At 43.7% G+C, this 27,455-nt stretch overlaps 1 protein-coding gene and 1 long non-coding RNA gene across 5 annotated transcripts in view; one reads left to right on the forward strand and one right to left on the reverse strand.

The window, feature by feature from the left end:
- Positions 1-27,455, reverse strand: part of LOC138581033 (uncharacterized) — a 470,134-nt gene that overhangs the window by 434,804 nt on the left and 7,875 nt on the right. The window lies entirely within an intron of this gene.
- The window catches only part of LOC138581032 (sulfotransferase 1 family member D1-like), a 217,741-nt gene continuing 197,507 nt past the window's right edge, over positions 7,222-27,455 (forward strand). Inside the window, exon 1 of the mRNA XM_069652056.1 lies at positions 7,222-7,256. The gene's annotated coding sequence lies outside the window, so the exon portion shown is untranslated. The remainder of the gene's footprint in view (positions 7,257-27,455) is intronic.

Consider the following 27,455-nt stretch of genomic DNA (forward strand, 5'->3'; position numbering starts at 1 on the left):
TAAATACCTAGGATTACCTTTCTCTGGCCTTATGTCAAATCAAATTTATGATGACTATGTAAAAGCCAAAGTCATGACCTTGATTTCACAAGCCAAAATAATCCTATACAAGTACGGCAAATTCACTATAATGCATGTGGCAACCTTTTTCAATCAAAAAGCTGTTCCGATTTTATCTTACGGAGCAGAAACTCTGTTACCTCAATCTAGAACTTACTGGGACCGACTTGAAGGGAAATTTTGGAAAACAGTTCTGTGCTTGCCAGTGTGTACTCCCTTGTGTATGTTAAGGTATGAACTTGGTAGTATTTCCTTGTTTGGTCTAATTCTTTGGAAATTTTGCAATCTTTATCGAAAATGTCTTCTGGGTATACAAACTAACAATATGTTGGGTGCAATTGCAATGTATATTTGTGAATCCAATGATGTATTCCCCAAAAAGTGGACAAGTGAAATCATTAATGCTTTAGCCAGTGCAAATGTATCAATTGACTTGTTACTTAAAAATCCTGTGCTAGCAAAAAAAAGATTGTATTGGCATGATTGGAATGTAAGCCAAGAGCTATGTAAAAAATATGTAGATTTCGATCAAAATTTATTTCCTCACAAGAAGTTTAAACAAATGGCCTATTATCTTTTAAAATCTCCATCACATCATGTTCGTTCTGAAATGTTAAGATTGCGTTTGAACTTACAGGCCACAAACCAAATTCTAGCGAGAAGAGGTGCAATTCCAAAAACTGAGGCATTTTGCCGTTTTTGCAAAAACGCCATGCAATTAGAGTGCTTAGCTCACCTAGTAGTGGATTGCCCTGCTTTGAGTGACATACGAAAACATTACTTCTGTAATGTATTACAACTATACTGTGATCGCTCAACTTATGAGATATGGATTATATTAATGACAAGCAATCGCATTGCTATTAACATCGCTCTAACGCAATTTATAAAAACGATATTACCACGCAATTTGTCGCCCATAGCCAATTGACAAATGTATTTTAAATTTTAGGATATATGTGATTTTTATGTATTTATTTGAGTCTCAACTTTTAACATTATTTGCCAATTATCCTTGTGAATTGAACACTGTGTATTATTTCTGAAACAAATCTGTAAAATTTATCAAATCAATCAAACATGTATATAGGCTATGGAAAGTATGAACAAGTGTAAAAATTGGTAAAGTGATATAAATTTTGTAAAAATGATACAGGTAAATTTGTAAAACTGGAAATGTATTTTGTAATGAAGAAATTTTTGAAAGGTTGAATGCTTTCAGCCAACCAAAATAAAAAAAAAAAAAAAAAAAAAAAAAAACAAGAGGCGCTGGTCCGACTCCCAAGTAGTGGAGTCTATACCTGAGGCCACTGTACATACTGACTTGCATTCTGGATCGAAACTTATCTTTTTTTTAAAATGTATTTATTTATTTATTTATTTTTTTGCCTCCTACTAATGGTGTTATATTGTTTCAACTTAACTGACCCCCCTGCACAAGCCCCAATAAATTGCATTGTGTATTAGTATCCTTCGTGGCCACTTCCGCAGCCCAATGGGTAGCCTGAGCCATATCCCCCGCCTCAGTGCCCTTGCAACTACCAGGCCATGCAGTGATAAGGAACCCCACCATGCCCCAAACCTGGACAAACTACCTTGTAGGGTATGCCCACTTGTGCATCCACCTCGGTGGATCAGCCACTGACCTGAGTGACCCAGCCACCTTCACCCCCTGGCCAATTTAGACATGTGTCCCATACCGTGAACCTTAGAATCTGCCCAGATATGGCCTACAGGGGTATCCATCTACCTCTGTGCCCTTATTGCCTCCCCGGCCTGTTCCCCCATCCTCTCCCAACCTGCTTTATAACATTTGGCACGTTGGTATGAGGATAGGTTCTTTATAATGCGCTTAATACCCCAAGGTTTCCAAGCGCTGACATGGGATCGAACTAGTGTTGCTCTGTGTCATCTTGCTTCCAAGGCGAGCTTGCTCCCCCTGAGCTATCCTCCGGGGAGCAGAACCACCTCTCTTAGCTGTCGCTCCTGCGCTCTATTTACTCAAACTCAACCCAGGCCTTATTTCCATTCAGTGCCTTAACCATACTAAGCACAAGTGCCCCCATGAGCCCCTTACCCACTGCCCACTTGCATCCGTCCAGCCAATCCCAATGGAGCCACTGTGAGTAACCCAGTCCCTTCAACCATACCAGCGAACACGGAGCCTATACCATACTGTGCATTGCCAATTGACCCATAGCGAACCATCGTAAGTGAAAAGCTAGCCCTTTTTCGTCCCAAATGCACATCACACCTGCCTATACCGATGTAAGTTGTGAACTGGCCAGTTATATTACAACCGCAATATCTTTGTCGATCCCCTGAGCTACTGAAACCTGTGGGGAGGGGCCACCCCTTCACGCAATTGCGCCTTAAAAACACTTGCGTACCGGTGCGTTACAACTGCCCTATGTGGCTAGCGTTCCCTTCGCATTGTGGAAAGCGTGAGTCTAGAACATATATAGTTACCGCCAATACTGCCTGCTCCCCCGAGCCAATATCGCCTCATTCCTTGTGCATACACCACTTCGAGTCCGCATTGTATATACACCTGCCAGCAGCACCGTTCCAGGCCCACCCTCAAAGGCCTACTCAATCATACATGGAACCGGCACTGCACCTAGATACTCTTTCCTTAATGGTAGTTCTAACAGCGACGCCACTCCGCCTGTGGTGAAAATTACGCGTGTACAGTCTATAACACCACAAGGTAACCATTTGCCCACGGGTATCGTATAATCACATCCTGCTTCCATCGCTTAGACGCATGCCTATCGCAACACCAAAATCGTTTGGGCTAAACCGCGCATACCCTGTTTGCAGTAATCTTGGGCACCCAAAATCCGCTCACCAAACTCTTGCATGCGGACCATAAGCCCCTTTACCGCTGCAAACACCCCTACAGCACGACGTCCCTCCCCCAGTGCTCGAACGCCCAGGATGTGGCTTTAATTTTTACACTAGCAGAGCTCCCACTGCGCGACCCCTCACTGTAGTCCCTCAACACCGTGCGCGGCCATTCCAAATGTCCTGCCATTCAAATGCCGGAGTTGGGCATGCATTTTTCTTTGATCCGTCCTTAATGCACCTAGACCCGCACTGCCTCATATGGCACCTGTTTGGCTGGCTAACCACTGACACCTCTATACGTCCCACACCGTACGACTGCCACAAAACCTTCCCCGGGGATAGTTGTGCGCATTAATCCCCACATTTCCCCTTTCAACTGCACCTCATCCCGATTCCGGGACGGGCAGGGAACTGAAAGAAGCCCTGGCTATCGTTACTGGGGACCAAAAGAGGCCCTGGAAATAATGTTCACAGTGGCCCCATATGACACATTTTCAGCAAGCCTACTTCTTTTCTTATGAGCACATTTGGAATAACCACACAGAAGAGGCCCTGTGTCCCGAGGCCCGCCAGGAAATCTCCCGAGTTCCCCCTAGGCCAGCCCTCCCCTGCCCAGGGTGCAGAGGCCCACTGAGAACTGACCAGAGTCTCCCATAGGCCTGATCTCCCCTGGCCTGCGTAACATCCTCCCCTGCATAATGGAAAAGCAGATTCAGGCAGACACAACGCGGCATTGCGGAAAACAACCGCGTTGTGTCTGCCTGAATCTGCTTTCCCATAGCCCGAGAGCCCCAAATGGGAAAGCAGATTTAGGCAGACAACGCAGCATTTAGCAGGAAGTTTTAAAACGGAGGATGCTAGTATTTTTTTTTTTATGTGGCCTATCTATTTTTTAAATAAAATTTTTTACTAGACCATCCCTTTAACTGCATGTATAGCCGAAACCTAAGCCGCGTATTATATTCCATTGCACCCATAAAACCAGGTGCTGCGCGGCGTCCTACACACTTAACCACGCTTGCAATACAATTTTTTTTATTTTTTTATTTATTATTTTTTTTATTTGTTTTAATCAAACTAATGATTTTTACAAAACTTTTTCTGCTGTCGTTGTGTCATGTTGGTTTCTTAGTTTAAGAAGATTAAAAGTTAGTTTGTTCAGTTTCTCTAGAGTCTTCAGCCAGCTAGTGGCCCTTTTAAAATTTGTCGTCCTGCGCGGCGTCCTACACACTTAACCACGCTTGCAATAAATTAACTCTTCCTTAAAATAACAGCGCTCCATCACCTCAAAAACAGTGTACATTCCCATGGTGTAACCACGCGCTGAGCTGAGAACAAAGCCAGACTCCGGCGGACTGTCGCCCTCGCCTTGCGACCACTCGTGTCCGACGCCACTCTTTTGAACCACTTTGGTAGCTGTTCTAAGAGCGTTTTTCATCACAACTCGGGGGCCGTAGTCGCTTCGCTGAAAGCCTGTCTTGCCCTCTGAAAACCATGCCCCCAGCTCGTCAGTATGCTCGGGAAATCACCAAGCTCATCGCACCGGACACGGAACCGAAATAACAAACCCAGTATCCAAACACTTTGCACGACCCTGGCAATCTTAGCGCGGCTCTACATTACAATGTTAACATGCTAGTTCCCCCGGAAAACGAATGGCACAGTGTATCCAAGTAGACACGAGGCCCCTTCCCCTTCACGACAGGCGTAGTACAGATTAGGCAAGCCCAGCCGCTATTTCCCCACACCAAGCTGCCACCGCATCCCGCCGCTAGTATGATAATAGCGGCCATGACACTCATAAACCCCATTAAAACATCTCACAAGCAAAGGCTCTGTTCCACGAACGTGCCCAGCTCACCTTTCCATACCATATTCTGGTTCTGCTGCAATGTCATCCCCTCCTTCGCTGGAACCGGCAGTCCTGCACACTTCTCCTGGAACGGAAACCGCATCCCGAACAAGCCACACGAACCAGGACCAGGAACAAAACGAAATCCTCCTTCCTGCTGCGGCGTGCGATGTCCTCTGCCGAAGGGGCTGGATGCAAAACGAAATCCTCTCCTGGTTGACGGGCACCCGGCTGCTGGAAGAGCTGCAAGTGCTCCTGTGCCGGGCGCCCGCTGCATATGAAGCCCTTGCTCCTCCCCTTTCCATTGTTGCCCTTCGCGGGCTTACTGTTGCGCTTGGCGCTCTTTTGGAACTCTTGCCGCCCTCTCCCCTACACCCGAGGAGGTGAGGGGGGACGAGAGAGCGGAAGGAGGAAGGCCCCTGCTCCGGTTATCAGGGTGCCTCCTCCATTTTCTTTCTGTATTTCCGTCACCTTCAGATCATGTGACTTTGCAAAATGTCCAATCAGTTTAGGGAGGAGAGTTTGAAGAGGCAGGCGTAGGAATAGGGAGGAAAGCAGAAGGCAAGCAGGCCTTGGGAGTATGTGTGAGAGGAAATTAGAAGTTGGAACAAGTTGCCAGTAAACAGTGGACGGGCGCATTTACCTCACTCCTAATTTTAGTACACTTTAAAATATGCTCAAAATAAAAAAGGTAGATTGTCACGGAAAATTCGGTGTGTGTTTGCGGGTCAGTTGAACTGGCAAATGTTCAATCAGGCTGCAGTGAAGTGTTTGAGGTGCACTAAGTTTGTGTTGTGTGCTTCAGACACTGTCATTATTACCCCTCAGCCAATTCCCACAACCAGTGCATTCTCCAAGTAGATAGCCTCCTGCACTCGGCAAAGAGTTCTTAAGAGGACTATACACCTTCGACATGTACCTTTGCAAAATGAAGGGCCCATGTCTGAAACATAACAAGGCAGCTCATTGGGTTCACGTGCCTGCTGAAGTTTCTCTGTAACTTCTACTTCTTTTCTCAGAGAAGGCTGATTCCAGCTCTGGAATTCTGTCATGTTGAGACACCAAGATTTCGAATCTCAAAAAGAACTTGCAAACGTTTGATGCTTTGTTAAAGGCTCCACATTTGTCTTGACTCTGGCCACTTGCTTGTCTGTTTTGTTTATGCTAAGTCTGCACCCCGAGGCCTATGGACATGAGGTGCGAAATTAGAAATAAATAAATAAATAAAGTTCTGCTCCTAACTCCTTATTCATGCATTCATCCAACTATTTGTAATCAGGCATACATCCATACAGCAATATGTATGTACTCATCCAACCACTAGTTCAACAACTTTCACCAGCTCATCCATGGTCCATGTATCCAATCATGTTCACCTGCTCACTTCCAAAATAAGCTGGACCTATACTATATTAAATGCCTTACGACTTGGTGTTTCACCGAGAGAGAGAGAGAAAGAGAGAGAGAGAGAGAAAGAGAGAGAGAGAGAGAGAGAGAGAGAGAGAGAGAGATCTTTAAAGATTACAAATGAGTTATGAAAACGATTTGCAAACGTCACTTTGAAATGAGCAGCAAGACCCCACTGCACGGTCAGTAAGAGTGCAGCTGTCCATAATTGACTAAGAGACAAGCAAAACATGCCACAGTTCGTGAAACTATTGGGAATAAATAAATACAAAGTTGACCTATTTTTGTAGTGAGATTGTTGCATATTGCCAGATGTCTGTGTGAACAATTTGGTGGTCATTACTTTAGGAAGGCGGGGACTGTGTATGGTTAAATATGGCAGCAGTGTGCTACCATAAAACCTAGTGACATTACATTATATTACCCAGTGCTGAAATTGGGATGGATTTCCTCAGATTCAGAATCTGGTCAAAACAAATGTTTTGCGATTCCTTAAGCCCGGGAAATCTAGAAACCCATGCCAAATACTTGTATAGCCTTGACACAAACCAAGTAGTAAAAGGCCCACTCACAGTACCCTAGTACTTCCCCTCTTTACCCATCAGCACAGCAGCAAAGCTGTCTTGCTTTTTCCCTCCCTCCCCACTAACCTAAATCGCCCAACCTCACCCCCTTTCAGAGCCGCCAGAGTTCCTGGAGACCATGCAAATGGCAGCAGTGCTTGGTATACATCTCCGTAAGGTAGGGCCGTTAGGATAGCTCAGGGGCAACGCACTCCTTTGGAAGCAAGACAGACCGCATGGCAACACAGGTTCGATCCCCATGTCCGCGTTTAGAAACCTCTGGGTATTAAGAGCGTTATAAATAACCAATTATAAGAAACCTAAGTATGTGTGCAGTCTTTGAGGCATTGCCACTGGCAGCCAATGTGTAGGCATTCTGAGAATGATCTGGGCTCCAGTAACTGATTCATAAAATATTAAACATTATGTGAGTACTGGACTTAAAGTCTCAACGTATGACCTATTTAAGTCAGAGTGGAAATGCAAAGTTTTTTGTCAAATCTTTCCTGAAGGAGGAGTAGGAGGTAAGTGGCTGGATACCCTGCCCATGGGCCTCATCTCACTACTTCCAGCCCGGGGGGGAGGGGGAGGGAGGGGGAGGCAAGTATTGAATGGCTACCAATACTGGAACTGCTCAAAATACCATAGCCTCCATACCATACCAGCTGGTGCCATAGCCTCGGGTGCACGACGCCACCCAAACTCTGCGCCATTGTGACCTTGTTCGCCTCCAGTCCTTTCAGGGGGAGGATAGGAGGCCCGTGACGCAGTGTATGTGAAGTCACTGTGCGCCAGCATACTTTGGTCTTTGGTACAGGTTCACTGGGCAGTCGTTCCGCTTGGGATTGCGTTCACGCTGCTAAGTTTGCGGAGGGCTGCTTGTTGTTCTTGTGTGGGGGCGTTGGCTGGAAGTGGAGATGGGAGCGGCTCTCGCGTTTTTAGACTGCGTATGTATTTTGCTGGCTGTATTTTCGGTGCCGTTTCTAGGCCTTGACTTCTGCTGGGGCGCAATGGGTGGGGTATTGTTTGAGGAGGTTGAGGGGAGCAGGATTTCTCTCCTGTGTAACATCCTCCAAGCAGGAGGAAGCGACTGCTGTGTGTTCTGTGCCCTCTGCACTAAGTAGAGGGTGAGGGGCGACCACTAGCAGGGTGGAGAAATATGCATTTTTCACCTATTCTTATCATGCTTATGGCTAATGCCAGCATTTGCTGCCAACTTGACGCTTATTCCCAGAAACATTCCTTGGGGGGTGTGGGGGGAGTGCCCCTACAAACGTAGGTTGGAAAGTCTCCAAAGGGAGACCCTGCCCTAGCATTTTAACCATTAGCCCGCCCGCTGGAGTTTAGGTCTAGCTGCAGACCTGGAGCTGACCCTGCGGGGTGTTTGTAGCTTGGCGTCCCTCATGTGCTCCAACCAGCAACATTGTCAGAGATCAAAAGCTCAGAACAAGGCCCGAGACTGGTCTCCCGCATGGTTTAGTCCCTTTTTTACTGGTGCCTGCCAGCATGGCAATGCTGTGGTTGTGATACGGTGTCTGGTCGGCTTTGTCAGCTCCAAGTTCATTGTGCCTGGCAGGCTGCATTGTATCATTATCCCGTTTAAGCCTGATTGGTGCTCGGTTTGGGGTGTCTTTGAGATGACGGTGGGCAGTCGGAAGGGTGGCCCCTATTATCTGACTGCAAAATGCGGGCTCTGGAATTGTGCCATGGCATACTGTAACCTGCCATGCCATGCCTTCCCCTAACATCACATTATCTAACACACCCCATAGAACCTCGAGAAAGAATGCTTAGAGGCAGAGGCTTTGCTGGGGGGGGGGGTTGAGGGGCCTATAACCTTGGGTCTTTTGGTCGTAGCCCGGATACAAGCTCAGGGGCTACAGTCAAAAGGCTATAGCTAGCCCGAGTCCCGCCAATCCCGACATTAGCTTAGCCCATGATCTTTTCCAGACCTAACAATGTGACCAACGGGGATGTTGCCAAAGTTAAAAAGAGTCTCCTTTGATTGTTATTGGGTGGTCAGCTGGGCAAGATCAGTAACAACAACCACTTGAAAATCCCATCCTAATTGACAACAAATCCTGGCGCACAAGTCCAGCACCAGAACAGAGCAGCTTAACACAAAAGCGTGCACTACCAAAAAGACCCGTGTCTCTACACTAAATTTCCCTAAACACCACACTGGCCCACCAAAGACATATAAACACAATGCTCCACACCCTCCTTAAACATGACTGTTTCAGACACCAATAGTTTACATTAATTAGCAACCAGGAGGACACAATACCTCTGCTCCTGACAACTGACAAAATAAGTAAAATGCACACAACGTAAAGTCCTATCTTTTCCGATCTACACACAATATAACAACACAACCTTCCCCCTCTACCTTTGCTCCTACTTTAGTCTCTTAACCCCTCTTGAAGATCCTGAAGCAACAAGAAACCTTGAAGATGATAAAGGGTTAACAGGGCATAGCAAAGGGTTTCATTCATTCTTCTGTGGGGCAAACCTCTGGCCGACCCAAGCTACCCCGGTGACTAGCAGCAACAGGAGAGAAAAGGAATGTTTGTTCTGCTGAAGTCAGTCTGCTGCACTTGAATCGTAAGTTACTAGTGGAATCCAGACGTGGACCCCTTGCTCACTATTCTTACAGAGGCACAGCTCCACCCTACTGATGAGGTCCAACCAGACGGAAGCACGTGTCTGGGGCTGCTGTTGGTACTCTTCTTCAGAGGAGAATTGCCTAGCATTTCAGTGCTGGACTGCCCTAGGGCAGGACAAAGACTGATATGTTTTGGATATTTCTCCTCTGTGAAAGATAGTGAGCTAAAGACTCTGTGTAAGTCTCTCATAACCAGGACTAATGTCTGGGAGAGGGACTCCCAGGACGCCCCTTGGTAATTTGCACTTGAATCTCTGGCACACTGACTTTTTAGTGACAATATATTTATATATTTATTTTTATTGAAAATTGATTTAGATGTGATTACAACTTTTTCAATACAACATATTTAAATCAACCAATTTAGCAGGCGAAATGCAACCTTTTCCGTATAAATATAGCTGAGAATTTCATGAAAACACACCATTGGCCAATCAACAATATTTGTTTAGCTATGTGAATATAAGTAGGCTAACTGTACTGTTGAACAACTTGTCATGTAGATACGTAGCTCATTCGTTACAGAACCACTCTATTAGTGAAACGCTGTATAGAATCTCGTAAACTCGGCACATAAAGGTCTCGTGCTCGAGAACGAAGCGTCCATTCTTATGATAGCACCTATGATACAAAAAAGGATCTAAAAGCAGTCATGCTAAAACACAGGAGTGTTTCCTACTTAAAATCCAAACAATCCTGAAAAAACGAACAGCATTCGATACAAAATAGATCAAGCTAAAATTTCATAATTAAAATCATGGCATCATAAAAGTAAGCAGAAATTAGAATTAAAACAGTCTTACTAGCATGACAATTAGCAGCAGTTCTACATATCTCGTCTGTTTCCTCCACCCTCCCATTACTGTTTTGTTCCTCCCCACTACCCCTCCAGCACTATCTGAAATATTGTCAGGCATAGTATGATAGTCGCTTGTTTTGTTCCTCCCCTCCCTTTCTGCACCCCTCTCCCTCACCTTTTGTTTTTCTCCGGCTCTACCAGAAATGTCGTCAGGCCTAGTACGGTAGTCGACTGTCTGTTTCCATTTCCTTCCCACTCTCCCCCACCCTTCATTATCTACGTCTTAGCTCTTGCACTATCTGAAATGTCGTCAGGCCGAGTACAATAGTTAATTTCACATCGTTACTGTTCATGGCCTGTAAGAATGTGGTTGTATTTTCCCTTGTTCCCTCCCTTGCCTTGAAGCGCTTTGAAACACATTGTGTATAGGCGCTATATAAATAAACGATCATATCATATCATATCATATGATGAAATGTCATGGGATAAAACAGAGAAATACATACATTGTAGCTATAAACTCTCCTTGACAGCAGTTGTTAAGAATGTCTGAAATATAGAAGTCACTGACTCAGCAACATGTCACACCAAAGTTTATATATATACAGTAATATTCAAAGATGTTAGAAACTGTACAGTTGCAATGTTTATCGTAATTTTAGTAGCATTAGAAACTTCAATCCATAGTTGTTCTTTCGTCAACAAAGTGATGTTTTCAAAATGTTTGTGAAAAAATTGGTGTCTGGAGGCATTCAGTGCCCGACATTCTGTTATTAAGTGTTGCAGTGTCTCTACAGAGGTTTCTACTTTACAATATCGACATGCAACGTCTGGTTTGTCTACTTTGGTGTAAGTAGCTATTTTTGCCTTTGTCGGCCACAGGTTGAAGCACATCCATAAAATTGTATTGACATATTTCTGATCTGGGAATTTTGCTAGGTGATTTTAATAGGAATGCTACGGATTTGAAAGCTGTGTACGTATTACATTTCTCCCAAGTGCATATCCAATCGCACAACCACAATTTGCATTTTGCTTTTTCTGTTTTTTTAAAAATAATTCTAATGAAATGTCAGCTCTTTGTAATGTAATTAAACAAGATTTCTTCCAAAGTTGTAAAGGGTTAGCTGATGAAGCTTCCAATAATGATTTTAATACCGGAAAGAGATAAGATGCTGCACTGGATGACAGGATACATTTTCTGGAAACTGCCAGCATCTGCCATGCTGCTATTGCAGTGATAGAAATAAGACCCCATTCAAACCTAATAATAGAGATAGGCATGCTCAGAGGTAAGGGAAAAATTGTTTTCCAATAGTTGCCTTTGAGATTATCCCAACCTGGGGATTTAGTTAACGACTTTGACTGGCTTCCATAGGTAATGATAGGAACAACTTTGTTTATTACCGGATTGATGGAGAATTTGCCATATTTTTGATGTATCATTTTTCCTTGCATTGCCAAGAGTCTCATCCTGTTCTTGAGCTCCGTTTTGTATGGCTGGTCTGTCCGGCTTGAGTTAATGTTTACACCAAGATATTTATAGTGTAGTGTTTGTGCAACGGAAGCCTTCGCAAGTTTCCACTTAAACGTGTTCCCTGTTTGGTTAAGTGATTATGAAAAACGAGTATACTGGACTTGTCCGCATTGATGGTCAAATGGTTTTTCTCTGCATAACTACTTAGTGCTGTTAATTTTCTTTGTAGCCCAATGGGATCCATAATCACTAAATCATCTGTGTAAAGAAGATACGGAATTTCTGTTGTACCAAGTTTTGGAGGGAAAGAGCGTATTGATTTAAAAATTGTGTGCATGTGACTTATAAAAAAAGTGAATAATATTGACGCTAGTGGACATCCTTGCTTCAGACCAACATTTGTTTGTATTGCTTTGGTCAGTAGCCCATTGGTCGAGAGTTTCACTTTAATTGAAGTATTCCAGCAAATTGATAGATTAAATAGATAATATGTGTTGTACAGATTGTGCTAGTAAGTTAAGACCATAAAATGTCCCTAGGCAGAGAATCAAAGGCCTGCTTGAAGTCGATTAAGGCTAAAAACACAGGTTGTTTAGTAGCACAGGCTTGTTTTTCATGGGTCGTTAGTATCATTAAATTTAGTACTGTTCCAATCTCCAGGACAAATCCCGACCGGTGTTTATCTAGTAAATGATTATCTATTAACCATCTTCAAGCATCTTGGCGTATTAGTCTTGCCATGATTTTAACTGGTGCATCGAAAAGAGCAATTGGTCTATAATTGCTAGGATCGTTCCTGTCACCTTTTTTGAAAATTGGAACGATTATTGACTCTTGCCAAGATGGAGGTATGCCCATTGAATAGATAACTTGTTTGAATATTAATTCTAACGCAGAGGCCCATGCTTCTGGGTGTGCTGTTAGAATGGCATTGGTTAGGTTATCAGGCCCGCAGCTCTTGGCATGCTAAGTTTTTTAATTATTAGCAGGATATTTAGAGAATCTAATTCATATACAAAATATATATCGCACTGGTAAATCAAGTGATAAGGAACTGAGGGAATGCCAGCGCTACAATAACAGAATTCTAGGCTACTGCCACTAACAGAGGAGCACACAGGGGCGCCATTTTGTCCCAAAAATCATTAAGTTTGCCCCACTAAAGGAGAGACTTCATCACTTGCAAGGGCACACATTGTTGCAGCTAAGGCACAGTGTGATCCTGGACAACATATTTGTCCAGGCTCACGCACTTTGCTAAAGCAGTGAAGCCAGGATTTTATCCCACTGTGCAATTTAGGCACTTGGCCGCATACCTTCTGAGTCCTTGTTAGTACACATATTTCAGCCCGGAATGCAGACTATTAAGTGACAGATTGCGACGCCACGCACATAAAGTAAGCTTTAAAAGTAGCTTTATTTTGTGACACACTTTCTTCTGCTGGGAATTCTTGACGTTTTACATCAACAATACAGCAACGCTATTTTGCATTCCCCTTCTTCTCTCAGCAGGCAAACCTCCCAACCCCCTCTTTCGGATCCACCAGAGCGACTGGGAACCATGCAGATAGCATCAGTGCTTGATATAAATCCCAGTATCACAACAATGTGGTCTTAGGGCTTACAACCTCTTGGAGTGCATTCTAGTCAGAGTTTTCAGATGAAGCTTTTATGTTAAAAGTTGCTGTTAGTCTCCCCTTCCTCTATGAAAGCAGACACTTGAGGACTAGGGGTGAGCGAAATGTTCACCCGCGAGGCAAAAAGTGCAGAATCCGCACTGGTATCTGCTTACGCTTGTTCAGTGAAATCAGCATTAAGGTTCCGCTGCACTGAAATTTGGCTCGGTTTAGTGCTGTTTCGCGCAGACCGTGGTGATTTATTCCCATGTTAGGTTCGTGTAGTCTGACGAGAAACTTCGCACAGGTCTTTTTTTTTTCTCAATCCGTGTTAGTTTTCGTGCAGCAGCACGAGAAACTTTGTGCAGGTTTTATTCGATCCATGGTAGTTTCGCGCAGCGACATGAGAAAATTCACACATGCTTATTTTAGATCCGTACTAGTTTCGCATTGCGGCACAAGAAACTTTTCATGTTTTTGTAAAACTGTGCTAGGTTCGCGCAGCAGCACAAGAAACTTAGCTCACTTTTTGTTTGCTTTGTAGTAGGTTTGCGCAGTGGCATGAGAAACTTAGCTCACTTTTTGTTTGCTTTGTAGTAGGTTTGCGCAGCAGCACAAGAAACTTAGCTCACTTTTTGTTTGCTTTGTAGTAGGTTTGCGCAGTGGCATGAGAAACTTAGCTCACTTTTTGTTTGCTTTGTAGTAGGTTTGCGCAGCGGCACGAGAAACTTAGCTCACTTTTTGTTTGCTTTGTAGTAGGTTTGCGCAGCGGCACGAGAAACTTAGCTCACTTTTTGTTTGCTTTGTAGTAGGTTTGCGCAGCGGCACGAGAAACTTAGCTCACTTTTTGTTTGCTTTGTAGTAGGTTTGCGCAGCGGCACGAGAAACTTAGCTCACTTTTTGTTTGCTTTGTAGTAGGTTTGCGCAGCGGCACGAGAAACTTAGCTCACTTTTTGTTTGCTTTGTAGTAGGTTTGCGCAGCGGCACGAGAAACTTAGCTCACTTTTTGTTTGCTTTGTAGTAGGTTTGCGCAGTGGCATGAGAAACTTAGCTCACTTTTTGTTTGCTTTGTAGTAGGTTTGCGCAGTGGCACGAGAAACTTAGCTCACTTTTTGTTTGCTTTGTAGTAGGTTTGCGCAGTGGCACGAGAAACTTAGCTCACTTTTTGTTTGCTTTGTAGTAGGTTTGCGCAGTGCCATGAGAAACTTTGTGCTGCTCTTTTCGATCCGCGCTATGTTCAGACAGCGGCACTAACAACTTTGTACGGCTTGTTCCGGTTTGTGCGATGACACACAATACTTCATGTTCCTCTTTTCGATACACAGGAATGGTGGAACGGCAGAGTGGGGCGAAACAGATCGAAATATTACATATGGAATTTAACATATTTGCCCAGCGTTATTGAGTACTGCTGTGAAGATGAGTTGTCTTCTGTCCCCTCTTACCATCTCAATCTCTCCCCTGCTATACAAGTGCTGACATGTCTATTCCTTACCTAAGACCTGAATTCTTGTCAGTACTGTTTTTTTGCATAATTGTGTTATTTCACTCTAAAGGGTGATCCTTTTTGTAAAAAATGTTTTTTTAAATACCTGTGACTTGTGTGTAAATTGTCTTGTAAGCAGGCGCAGATTGTGTAGGTACTTGCAGTTGGGTGGGGGCTTTCAATTAGAAATTCTCATCACAGTTTCAATTGCCTAAACACTTGTAAACAAGAAAAGCCCTGCCGATATGAACACATGTTATAGAAGTAATGGGCAGGCTTTTGTTAAAATTCTGGCTGTGCAGCCCCTTACACTGTTTATCATGTAAGTGTATATCGTCTCTACCGCATTTCAGGTCTGTAGATGAGCGGTGTGCAGTCACCAACAGCCCAGACTTTCGGAGATGTGTGCCTGTTGAGATCTGTGTGCCTAATACCTATTTTTATTTTAATTGTCAAATAAGTATCTTACAGTTACTATATATAAAACCTTTCACACTTTATAGTACCAATAGTATTAAAAAAAGTATTAGAGTAGTACTCTTGGTAGAAAATTGAAAGTGAATACGTGACCGTGACCGGGCTGCTGGACAGCCATGACCGTACCATACACTGCTCCACACTTGCCCGCATGCGCGAGCTTCGCACTGGGGGGTGACTTTTTAACTCTTTCTGTCAGGAGAGTTGCACACTGAAAATCCAGACCAGAATAGCTACACCAGGGAAAACGATGCTCCGCTCAAAAGAGCAAAGATTACAGGTGACGGCTTGACTGCACCATACACTTCTCCACACTTGCCCGCGCATGTTAATATTAAATTAATATAAACAATTCGATTATATTTCATCATCTACATACCAAGCTAAAACATGTTGCAAATATACTTCTATACTGTACATTTCAAATTGTAATCTATGTTATCATCATTCATTAATTATATATTTGTTGAAAATCTTTTATTTCGGCAATGCCATAAAAAGTTTACACATTTAAAACACAATAAAATCTGCAACATACATCATAAAAACTAAAAATGAATACACAAGGATTTAAAATGTTCCCGGTCAAAGCCCAAGCAGAGGCTAAATACTTCGTTAGTTGAACTGCACAATTTTCATCCCTCGGTATTTTCAGCAGCCTTTAGGGCGCAACAACAGTCCTCGTTTTGCCACTGAACAAATAACGCTCTTAAAGCTTAGCACATGTGTCCACCAAGAGGGACAATCTGAAGGACTGATCTATTGTTGATGTAGTTTTCCTAAACCCGCCTGATCTGGGAATATGATCCTATGATCAGCACACCAAGACTCAAGCCTTAAAGTTTATACTTCAGCGTATAGATTGAAGAGGGAATAGAATAAGGATATTGGCCTATAGTTAGAGGGGACACTAGGGTCCCCCCTTTTTAAATATTGGAATAATGACCGAACCTTGTCAACTTTTAGGGATTCTATTCCTCTCAAGAACTTAATTATTGCGGCGAAATTCACACATGGATCCTGCGGGGGACACCCCCGCATAATTTTTTAATGTGTGGGGACACCCCTGCAACCCCTGCTCCCACATAATATCCCCAACAAAAAAAATTGCCTATGGCGAACCGAACAGCCATATCTACGGCAATATTTTTGTTGGGGATATTATGTAGTGATACCCTATAAATTATAATTTATCCGCAAACTTTCATACAGATTTTTCCTTATTCCTTATTGGTGGACACTTTGGATGACAGACGCCGCGGGAAGCACAGATGGTGGGCTTCAACCTCCCTGCCTTGGCTCCGGTGCCCAGCAGTTGATGTTTGCCGTCTTTTGTGCATGGGGATGAATGACGGCTCCCCCTAATTCAGAAGGTGAGAGACCGAAGGCAGACCTACATTGCCGGCAAGAATGCCATTTGTAGACCATTTTTCCTCTCATGAGGTAAAGTTATCGCCATATTCTAGCACATCAACTTGTACCTCGTCCCAATTGTCCACAGGGGTACGGCTCTCACAAAGCTGGGACTGTGTATATCAATCTGACCTATACCCCAGTGTTTCGCTGTCTTTCTCCAGTGACTGCCGAGGTACCGTCTCTTCTTTTCTGCCATATTGCTCCACGCTACTCCCCGGCTTCGGGAAGCCCGTTGCGGCCTACCCAGAATGGGTATCTAACGCGCAAGTCTTATAACATGAACCTGCTAAATGGGGGAATTCTTACATGGTACTTCTGATTGCATAAATCCGACAACGTGTAAGGCAAGAGAACGAAGATAATTCTACGTTACCGGGATTGGCAGCATCTGAGAATCAAACCTCTGCTCTACTGCTTTGTTGTCTCTCTCCGGTGGCCACTGGGTCGCCCTTCACTCCTTCCCTGCTGTATTGCTTTACGCTTCTTCCTGGCTCCAGGAGGTTCATTGCAGCCTACTCAGCACTGACATTTAGTGTTCAATATCTACATCAGGAGTCTGCAACTCTAAAGGAACTCTTGCGTAATATTTCAGATTACTTATATTCATTTATAAATATGGCTAATACAGCAAACACTGCCTTAATAATAGATAACTCCTCAGTAATATCCTGTATGGAGAAAACCCTATAAGAACTAACATTTATATGTTCTTCAATTACCACCCTGAACTCTAAAACCTCAGGTATTCAAGAAAACAAAAAACGTCAAACTTGATATAAAAACATTTTCAGGTTGAATAGAAGAAGCTGAAGAAAGAATTTCTTTTATCGAAGACAGAGTAGAAGGCCTTGAAGGCATGCAACAAAAAATATGTCAATTGGAACTTGATGTCACAGAGTAAGAAGATAGAAATAGAAAATGGAATCAGATGATTCTATTCATTTCCTCACAGTTTGAATCCCTGCAACACTGGGCATCACTTTTTCTCCACCACTGGAACTGCAGTGAGCCCATCGCATTAAGACCCAGATTCTCTCCCAATAATTCGGCACCAATGCCATTTATTGCCTGTTTCCTTAGGCACCAACAAGCACGACAAACTTTATTGGCTGCCAGAAAAAAACTCACCTATTATATTTAAAGGTCATGACATTTTCATTTCACCTGAATTCTCGAAATCCACCCAAGTCAAAAAGAAAACGTTTCTGGATTTAAGACCACTTATGAAACCTCTAGGCATAAGATATGGCTTCCTGGATCCTGCGAGAATGATTACCACTATTCTTGATGGCCCGACCAAAGAATTCACTGAACCTAATGACCTTATTAATCTACTTCAGTCACTTCAATCCACACCAATGGAAACTTCAGTACCCTCTGATCAAGCATTCCAAGCTTCTAACTCGGATATATATGTAACACAACCCATATACAAAAGATCTAAGAACAAACAAACCAAATGTAAAGCCTCTAGAAATAGATATGCTCCATTGACTCTATTGGATTCTTCTCTCAACACGAATTGCTCCAGAGACAAAGCTAGGTCACCTATTAAAAATTACAGAACCCTCTCTCGCTACCTTGCAAACTTGACCTCATTGACATACTGATGTAATCCACTTTGATTTTATATTTTCGCATTCTGCTCAACTCATTATATTTACATCTCACTAATAATGGTTACTTTAGTAGTTACTATGATGCCCTATTAATTATATATCGTTGATTGATCCTATTGTCTCCTGTCAGATTACTCTTATCCCCTATGCTTTGCCCACTGTTGTGCTCTTGAAACTCTCATGACATTTTTTCGTTCTTGTATTGGTATTTTGCGTGGATACCACTTAATCTTTCGTATTCTTACTTTATCTACTAGCCACATTACCTTTTATGTAATCATTACTATTTGTCTATATATCCTTTACCATTGTGTTAATTCCTACGCTATTGTATTTTATCTACTGTCCCTACACCATTGTAACGCTTAGAGATTAATATTACACATGCAGAACATTCCTTGCTATGCTTTACATTATTCCATGTGCTTGTACAGACTCTCTCCTTTTGTTCTACTAAGGATGAGTTATTTACAAATACGAAATAACCATGTCGATTAAGCTTATTACATTGAATGTTAAGGGATTAAATCATCCCATTAAACGCAGCAGAATTATCTCCCAATTTACTGAATTCAAAGTAGATATCGCCTGCTTGCAAGAAACTCACCTCAGTTTAGACATGAAAATTACAAAGTTAAAGCTCCATGGACTAGTCATACCTTGTTCTCAAATGCTGTAGATAGGAAAGGAGGAGGAGCTGAGTCTTTGGTGGCATTACCAGGCATTTACTGGCTTTGATCCAGTCTGTTTACAAGCATGAGGAGGAGCTCTGCTTTAAAACTCTTGACCCAACGCGGAGCGTCGCAAAGCCAGCGCTGAGTCTTTGGCGGCACAGAGGATAGACAAGCTCTGGACTGTAGGTACTCCACCCCTCCCCCCACTGTGCCAAGAAGTCAATTCTGCACTTACTGCAGCTTGTTGTGACTGTGACTTGCTTGCTGATTTAAGGGCTAGATCTGTTCTGCATCCGTCCTGCCCTGTTCCCCCCTGTCGTTTATATCCACTTATCAATCCCTTTCTCTGGTGACTGCGGGCCGATTACTCGCCCCTTTGTACCAGTGATGGTGCGAGAAACAAACATTGCACTCAAAATCCAATCCAGGCAATGTGCCTCAACCTTACCCTCAAAAAGCTGCCCCATCCTTGATGATACTTGTGACATGTGGGCCAGTCCAGCTTTAGGACATGAGGAGGGCTCCACAGGCTAACTGTGATCTTGTGTCTATAGCGGCGTGTCAGGCCAGTCCTATGAAGGAATCATCACCCGATAAATTAATGAAACATCATATTCCGATGGCTCCTGAAGCCCAATTCGCTACTACGAAGAAGCAAGAGAAAAAGAACTCCAAAATTGCACCAAGCAGCTTGGTGCACCACTTACTGTCAGTAATCTCAGGGCAGAACATTACAGACTTCTTCCCCAAATCATTGGGCTCAAGTACCAAAATAACAGCTGTAAATCTTACCTGCTGTGCAGCTATTTTAGACTGCTCCCGGATGAGTGTGTTAACAGACATGAGCATTATTGAACATGCAGACGTGGCCATTGGAGTGGACACTACTGAAGCTCAGAGTAGTATGATCCAGCAGACCTGTGATGCTTCCCGCCCAGGTACTCCAACAGACCTGACTGACTTTATGACTCAGGAGGCAGGAGGCGTAGTTTCCCCAATTCCTTTGGAATTCACGGAGCACACAGATGATGGCCCTATCCACCATGATATAGCATTTCAAGTGTTTCAAGGTGCTACGAGGCAAGGGAGGGGAAACAGAGGGAAGACAGACAATGATCCATCTAGGCCAGGTGACATTGAGATCGCACCAAACACTCAGAGAAGAGGATCACATGGTTAAGTTAACCTCGCCTACCGTGTCTGCACTTAATATGGTGCTGAGTTCCTTTGTGTGACTCTACGAATACATCTGGGAGGAAGTTAAAATCATACCACAATGTTTAACTCCATTGGTGTAAAGGTTGAAGCTCTGGAAGCCTGCCTGGGGCACTTAGTGTCCCTTGGTCCGGCTTACACTCTGGAGAAACCTGTGAGCTTCCCCACACCTAGCGATAATTAAAGATGGAGTGATTGTCATTGATGATTCCATTCTGGACAACCCCATACCTGCCTCCCAATCTACTAATATTGACCCTAGCCGGTGTGGTGAAGCCAGATCTTTTGTGGGTGCCTTGGTGAGCCGGTCCTTGCCAAGAAAGATAGGCTGAAGAGGACCAAAAAGCAGAAAATCACTCATAAGAAAAGGTCCTCCTTGAGGAAATGTATGCACAACCGTTCCCTGCCAAGTCTGTAAAAAAAAAAAAGCAGGAGTCTCCAGAAGGAATCTAACACGGGTGCTGACCCCTCTGTTGGAGGAAGTTTCTTTTGATTTACCTCAGTCGTTAAAGAAGGTAACTTTTCAAAGAGTTCCCCCATCCCCACCTTTTCCAACTGAAGATGATGCCTACGAGTGTGGATTCAGACGTCAGGGGGGTGCACCCATATTTTCTGCCCCCAAAGGGCCATATTGAGGGTTCTACTCATGAAAAGGTGACAGCAAAGGCTTCCGTAACCAGCTCTCAGTGTCAAGTGGAGGCAGGTTTACAAACCTGGGCTTTCTTGCCACCTACTGCACTGGAGTGTCAACTGCAAGGGGGCTCCATCGTCAGGCCTGTGCACAGCCAATACAATAATTGTCATGGTCAAACGCACCGGTCCAGCCTACTCGAGGCACAATGACATTGGAGTGCAGACAGAGGGGAGTGGAGTTCTGAAGAGCAACGTCATCCCACTCTATGCCGCTGAATTTCTTCACCGCTGCAAGAAAATCTCAATTCATTAGGGAGTTTGAAGTTAGGTCTACAATCAGTGTTCTGCTTGCACCTAGAGGTGGCTCTTGGAGCGGCCTTGTCGGGCAACCCTATCAAGTCCACCCCTTACGTTCTATCTATGGCTGATCGACTAAAACCAGTGTTATGCTCCTCGGTGGATCCTCCAGTCGGACCTTGTACAGAAGGTGTTAATTCCAACTTGGGGAAACTTCTTTATAAACTATAGATCCCTGCTGACTGAAGGGGAGCCACTCATTCCAGTAACAGATCTTCCCCTGGTAGAGGCTTACAGTTCCCAGTGTGCAAGGAATAAACATACAAAATGAAATCTAAATTATGGGAACTGGGTCCTGATAAACCTTACAGTATCCAGTCATCCGTAAGGAGTGGCCCACCTGCAGGCCACCTCTTTGTATTGGCAAAACCTCCCCTCTATCTGATAGAGGCAAACTCCTGACCTATTTTTGGCCCAGGTCTGACTAGGGTTGCTTACCTAGTTTGAAATGTGCTCGATTTATTTAGCCTTTTGGGTGATACAGTTCCTATATGTTTAAACCGTTCAAATGTGCTTTTGAATTTTGCTGAACTAGGGCTTCTACGTTCTCGGTCTTCAGGAGACATTGACATGGTGTTCTTTCTATTCAGGGAGGTCACAAAGCATGTTCGATTATACTTTGACTCCAGAGTGGTGATGGACTTGAAACCTTTTCAGAAGGAAAACTTGCAGAGGTTGGGCTTTAATGTGGCTCAGGGAAGTGAACTTGGTTTGACTCTACTTCTGCATTGGTAAAACGCCCCGTTAGGGCAGTGCAATAATAATAATGGCAATAAGCGGCTAAGCCAGGATTGGGGATTTGAAGGGTTGGGTGGGCAACTCAGACACGATGTGACCCCAGCTTGGGTCAACAGGAATGGTCGATGATGACAGGAGGGCTTTGTCGCTCCTACCTGGTGTAACAGATTTAAAATTGCTATCCTGGAACTCCCGGGGCAATAGTCATCTTTTAACTAATGTTGAAACTATCAAAACCTTGAAAAGGGGCAATGTTGTTTTTGTTCAGGAAACCTGGCTTACTACTCCACTGCTGTTAGATGGCTTTAGCATTTTTTCACAGCTAGCAAAACTAAGCTCAGGGGGCCGTCCTGCGGGTGACCTGTTATTGCCATCCGTATTGGAATGGGCCTAACCGTCCGGGTGGTTTCGAACATGAATGGGCTATTAGCGGTAGAAGTTGTAACCCTCGGAGAGAAAAGGTGTCTTTTGTTGGTTAACATCTATTGGCAAAGGGCACTAGGCTCTTTGGAAGAGAATGTTGGGCCCTAAGCAACTTTCTTTCCTCTTGGCAGTTGAAGAGGGGGTTTCGGCAGGTTATCTTGGGGGGCAACTTAAATGCTGATTGTCTTCTTCCTGAAACTTCAGATAAAGTATGGGACGTGATGCCGACTCTGGTTAATTCAGAGTGGAAATTCTTGAATGGTCAGATTGGAATCCAGGTGGGGGAGAATTCCACATGGTTTCGAGGTACTAGTGAGATAACACTGGATTACATTTTTGTGGCCCAATACCTTTTGATCTATGCTCAGAGTTTTGCATTGAAAAAAAACACATGGAGCGACCACTGTATTGTCAGTGCTACTTTTAGAGCCAACCTAAACTGCAAACCTACTCAGCCTTTGGAAGGGCAACCGATAGACCTTACTGTATTAGCGAGTCGCTTTGGGATTAGATGGTCCCCACGAAATATAGATGCTTTAAATGATTGGGTAATGTCTATCTCGTCATTTGAATGGAAGCTGAGGGTGTTCATGTTCAATGTGTTTCATTACGACTCGACTATAGAAAATCTAATGATGAATCTAATAACAGGGGGAAACAATGGGGCAAGGCGTTCTTGTAGACACCATTTGCACGTATATGATGAAACACTTGCTAACAGGAAAACAGCCATGAGGTGTGAAATTAAATCACTCAGGGGTGAGGGCATCCCAAGCTCTCTCCTAGCTGACAAAACCAGATTAGTAAAACAAAGGTTTAAGAATTACTGTAAGCAAAAGAAAAACGAACTTGTGAAAAGGGATGCAGAAAATATGCTTCAGGTACTGAACAACAAAGATGTGGGTATGTTGTGGTCACTGATTAATGGACTGGATGCTCTATTACTCTTCTCCCAGTCTAACACAGTCTTGGACAAGGACTAGGTTACCCATTTTTCTGAGCTTTACTCTTTGGGGAAAGCGGAACAGAAATCTCTGGCTCCAAGATCAGTGACGGAATCACTGTTAGGATTTGAGCTGAGGGTCAATATTGAGAGGGTCAGTGACTAAATCAAATCCTGTAAGCCCTCTAAAGGTGCTGGCCTGAATGGTTTAACCAATAGCACCTTAAGGGCTGACCCTTTAATTGGATAAATGCTCTGGTCATTCTTTTTAAGAGCATTATATAGCTAAACTCCCTCCCTCGGTCCTAGCATACCGCCATAGTGGAGCTGATATTCCTGAGGGGTGCAAGACCGGATCCAAGGAATTATAGACAGATATTCCTTCTGGATTCGGATAGCAAGATCTTTGCATCCCTCATGATGCCCCACTTAGAGGCCTGGGCAAAGTTAGCAAATAGGTTTTCAATCTTCCAAACAGGCTTCCAAAGAGGACACTCTACCAACCTCAATGGTTTGGTAGTAAGGGCTGTCCAGGAAGGTTCCTGGTCAGATAAAACAGCCATAACTTATGTGGCCTCGATAGATCTTTCAGGGGGGCTTCGATTGTGTGGATCGTAGGCACCTATGGTGGAAATTGGACTCTTGGGATATGCCTAGTGGCATGTTAAAACATATTATGACCCTTCATGAGAACTCGGTGGTGAGGGTTTGTTTGAATAGGGATGGCCTTATGTCTGACTTTATCCCCACCCCGTGCGGCCTAAGGCAGGGCTGCAAACTTGCTCCCTTTCTCTTTAATCTGTACTCCTCTGATGTTCCGACTTATTTAAGGACAGCTTCTTTGGTTTCTCCCAAGCTGTGCGAGGAGAAAATGTCATGGCTGGCATACGCGGATGATTTCTTGTTGTTTGATCACACACGTGTAGGCATAAAGAGGCTATTATATACTTTCTATGAATTTGCGGCCAATAATAGCCTCATAATTAACACTTTAAAGACTAAAATTCTATGTTTCAGTAGAGGGAGGAAAATGGCCTCACTAGCATGGCCTGCGGAGGGCTCCATTCTTTTGCCCTCTCCCAACATGATCTATTTGGGCTTTTTTATTTCAGCTGGCCCTTCTATACTTACCCTCCAGCAAATCTTGTTTCAAAAGGCCTCTCTTCTATCAAATCAATTGGCGATTGTGAACCAGAAATGTGGCCTCTATTCGATCGAACCGGCACTAACATTTTATGAGGGGAAATGTATCCCTAAAATTATCTATGGCCTTGAATTATATTTCAAGGCGGTTCCCAAATGGTTCGATCGGATAGAGGCTAAATTCTTAAGGAGAATATTGGGTGTTCCAAACTGCATTCCTATTGCAGCTATTAGATTTGAGTTGAGTTTAACATCTTTGAGAGCTGAGTACAGTGGAACTGTCTGCAATTGTAGCTGAAACTTTTATGCACTTTAGATGCCTCGTTATACGGGCTACTGAATAAAGCTATGGTCATGATCCCGAGGGGGAACAGAGTCCATTTTCTGTCCGATCTCCGCGCATACCGTGACTCAATCTTGGAAGAGCTGAATGTGGTAGAGTACCTTGTTGATAACCCTGACAAGGTTAAAAACCGTTTGTATGATTTAGATTGGACTGGGACCAATGATACATTTCATAGTTATCCATCTATGAGCCATTTGAGCCATGAATATATAAAAAAGAGGAACAGTTCCTCGTACCTTATTTTGTTCCCTTGTATCATTCATAGATCAATGTTCTTACCTTTTCGTTGGAACCTGCCGTCTACTCGAGAGATCTTACAAAGGAGAGGGCAGAGTGAAACAGATGATCAGTCTTGTAGATGTTGTAAAAACCACGAGAGTATATAAACACTCAAACACCTAACTATAGACGGCCCAGCTGTGAACATTTTGCGTATGAATTATTTAGTATAGTTGTTCCTCTCAGTAACCTGTATCAACACCAATTCTTTGTGGCAAAGGATGTTTGAATCCCCCAAATGTGTCTGATACGTTAGCAGTTGCATGTTTTTTTAAATCAATCATTTATAATTTTGCATAATTAATTGGGCAGGAGATTTCTGATCTGATTCTTTTTATTAGCATTATTATTTGCGCTGTATGTTTACTATGGTTTTATGATGTATGTCTTTATTTTTAAAAATGTTGTAAAGGTTTACTTGCCAAACCATAAAAAAAGAAAGGTGGATTATCTATTCTGATTAATAAACGTTTGGACTTTTCTCTAATAAATGAAGAAATAGATCCTGGTGGTCAATGGATCATTGTTGATGCAACTATTAAGTGATAGACTTCAGTATGGACAGGAAATCTATGTCCAACTTTGTAAATTCCATTTCTCGCAAGAGTTTTCTTAATATGTTAAATAACCTGAATTTAGTTGGTTCATGGTGTTTTTGTCACCCTGATGTCAGAGATTATACCCTTTCTCACCTCCGAGCCAATCCTATTCTAGAATAGACTACTTATTGGTTAACTCATCTTTAGCCTCAACCTTGATTAATTCTGAAATTGGTCCCAAAACCATTTCTGCCCATGCCCCTGATCTTAGCACACTTGAATGGATGCTGCTTTTTAAACTCTCCCTAAGATGGAAGATGGAATTCTTACCGGTGCCATTCACCCCTACCGCCATACTCGAATGACCCCCATTGTCTCCTTTCTGGGGTCAGCCAAACTAGCATGTAGCTCTTTCTTCTCCGGTGACAACCGTAAATTGTCTCTACTGGCCGATGTTAAGTCAACAAGGCCCCCAACTGGGGCATTTCCAATCTGTTAACCAGAAGTCCCATGAGCACTGTCAGGAGAACAAAATTCCAGACCCACAGAGCAGGGCACAAATGTAGAGATGGCACATTCACTCAATACCGCAACTGGGAGTGGTTGAACCGAGATTGAGACCTTAAGCAAGACAATGGGCCTCATTACGACCCAGGCGGATTTCGCGGTGCTAAATGCACCGCGAAGCATGGCGGAAAGCCGCCGATAGCGCCATGGGGGTTGGCGGATTTACCGCCCCATTCCGACCTCGGCGGAGCGGTAAATCCCCAATCCCCATTCTGCCCTTCCCCATTCCCATTCTTGCCCCATAGGGTATAATGGGAGTGGGGAAGGAGTTAATTACGCCACCGTAAAATACGGTGGCGTAATTAACAACGAGGTCCCGTAGCGCCATGGTTTTCTCCGGCTGGTAAAACCAGGCGGAGAAAACCTCCATGGCGCTACGGGAACTCGTAGTATGGCGGAGAGGTACGCCATGCACTACGCTGGCGTAATACCCTCTCCGCCAGGGTCCTAATGAGGCCCAATGTCACTTTATTCAGACTACCACACATCCAACCTCTGGCAACCTATAGACCTTAGTGATGCTTGGGATGTTTATAACGCTTTAACCACTTTGTTGAAGGATGTCCTAGATCTCGTATTGCCAGCATAAGCACCCCCGGTATACAATCATCATTTTTTTTTAAAACATGTCTTTATTGATTTTTCATATCAACTCACAATAAACAAATAATACCCCTCCCCCCTAACTCCCCCTACCTCCCTTTAGGGCACGCAAGTTCGTCTTTTCAGGGTTACATTATGCATTGAAAATATCCGACACTTTAATGTTGTGTGAGCACCATTGTTCCATAAAGTCTGATTGGAGATATTCTAAGACCCCTCCCCATTCCTTTGCAAACCTGTCCCTCGTTCCTTGGATTGTATGGGTGACTTTTTCCATCGCCAATTGTGCCCATACTTTTTGTAGCCATGTAAATGTCAGTGGGGTGTCTTTCTTTTTCCAGCTTTGGGCTATCGTTGTCCAAGCCGCAATTAATAGTCCCATGAAGCTCCTCCATTGGGCTTTATTGAATTTCCTCGCCCTTTCGTCCCTGAGCCCACACAACCACACCCCATCCCCCAGGTGTTTCACATCTCGAAAAATGTTCCCCATTTCTCCCTTCACTGCCTCCCAGAATGGGACAATCTCTTTACAGTTCCACCATATGTGCCTCCATGTTCCCACCTCCCCACAGTTCCTCCAGCATCTGTTGGACGTTTTGGGGAACATTGAATGGAGTTTTTCAGGGGTGTAGTGCCATTGTGTAACAATTTTAACCCATATTTCTCTTGTCTGGGCTGATCTAGTCATCTTGGGGATCAGTGTCCATA

This window comes from Ambystoma mexicanum, chromosome 3p (assembly GCF_040938575.1).
Source record: "Ambystoma mexicanum isolate Mex_15411 chromosome 3p, UKY_AmexF1_1, whole genome shotgun sequence".
Lineage (NCBI taxonomy): Eukaryota > Metazoa > Chordata > Amphibia > Caudata > Ambystomatidae > Ambystoma > Ambystoma mexicanum.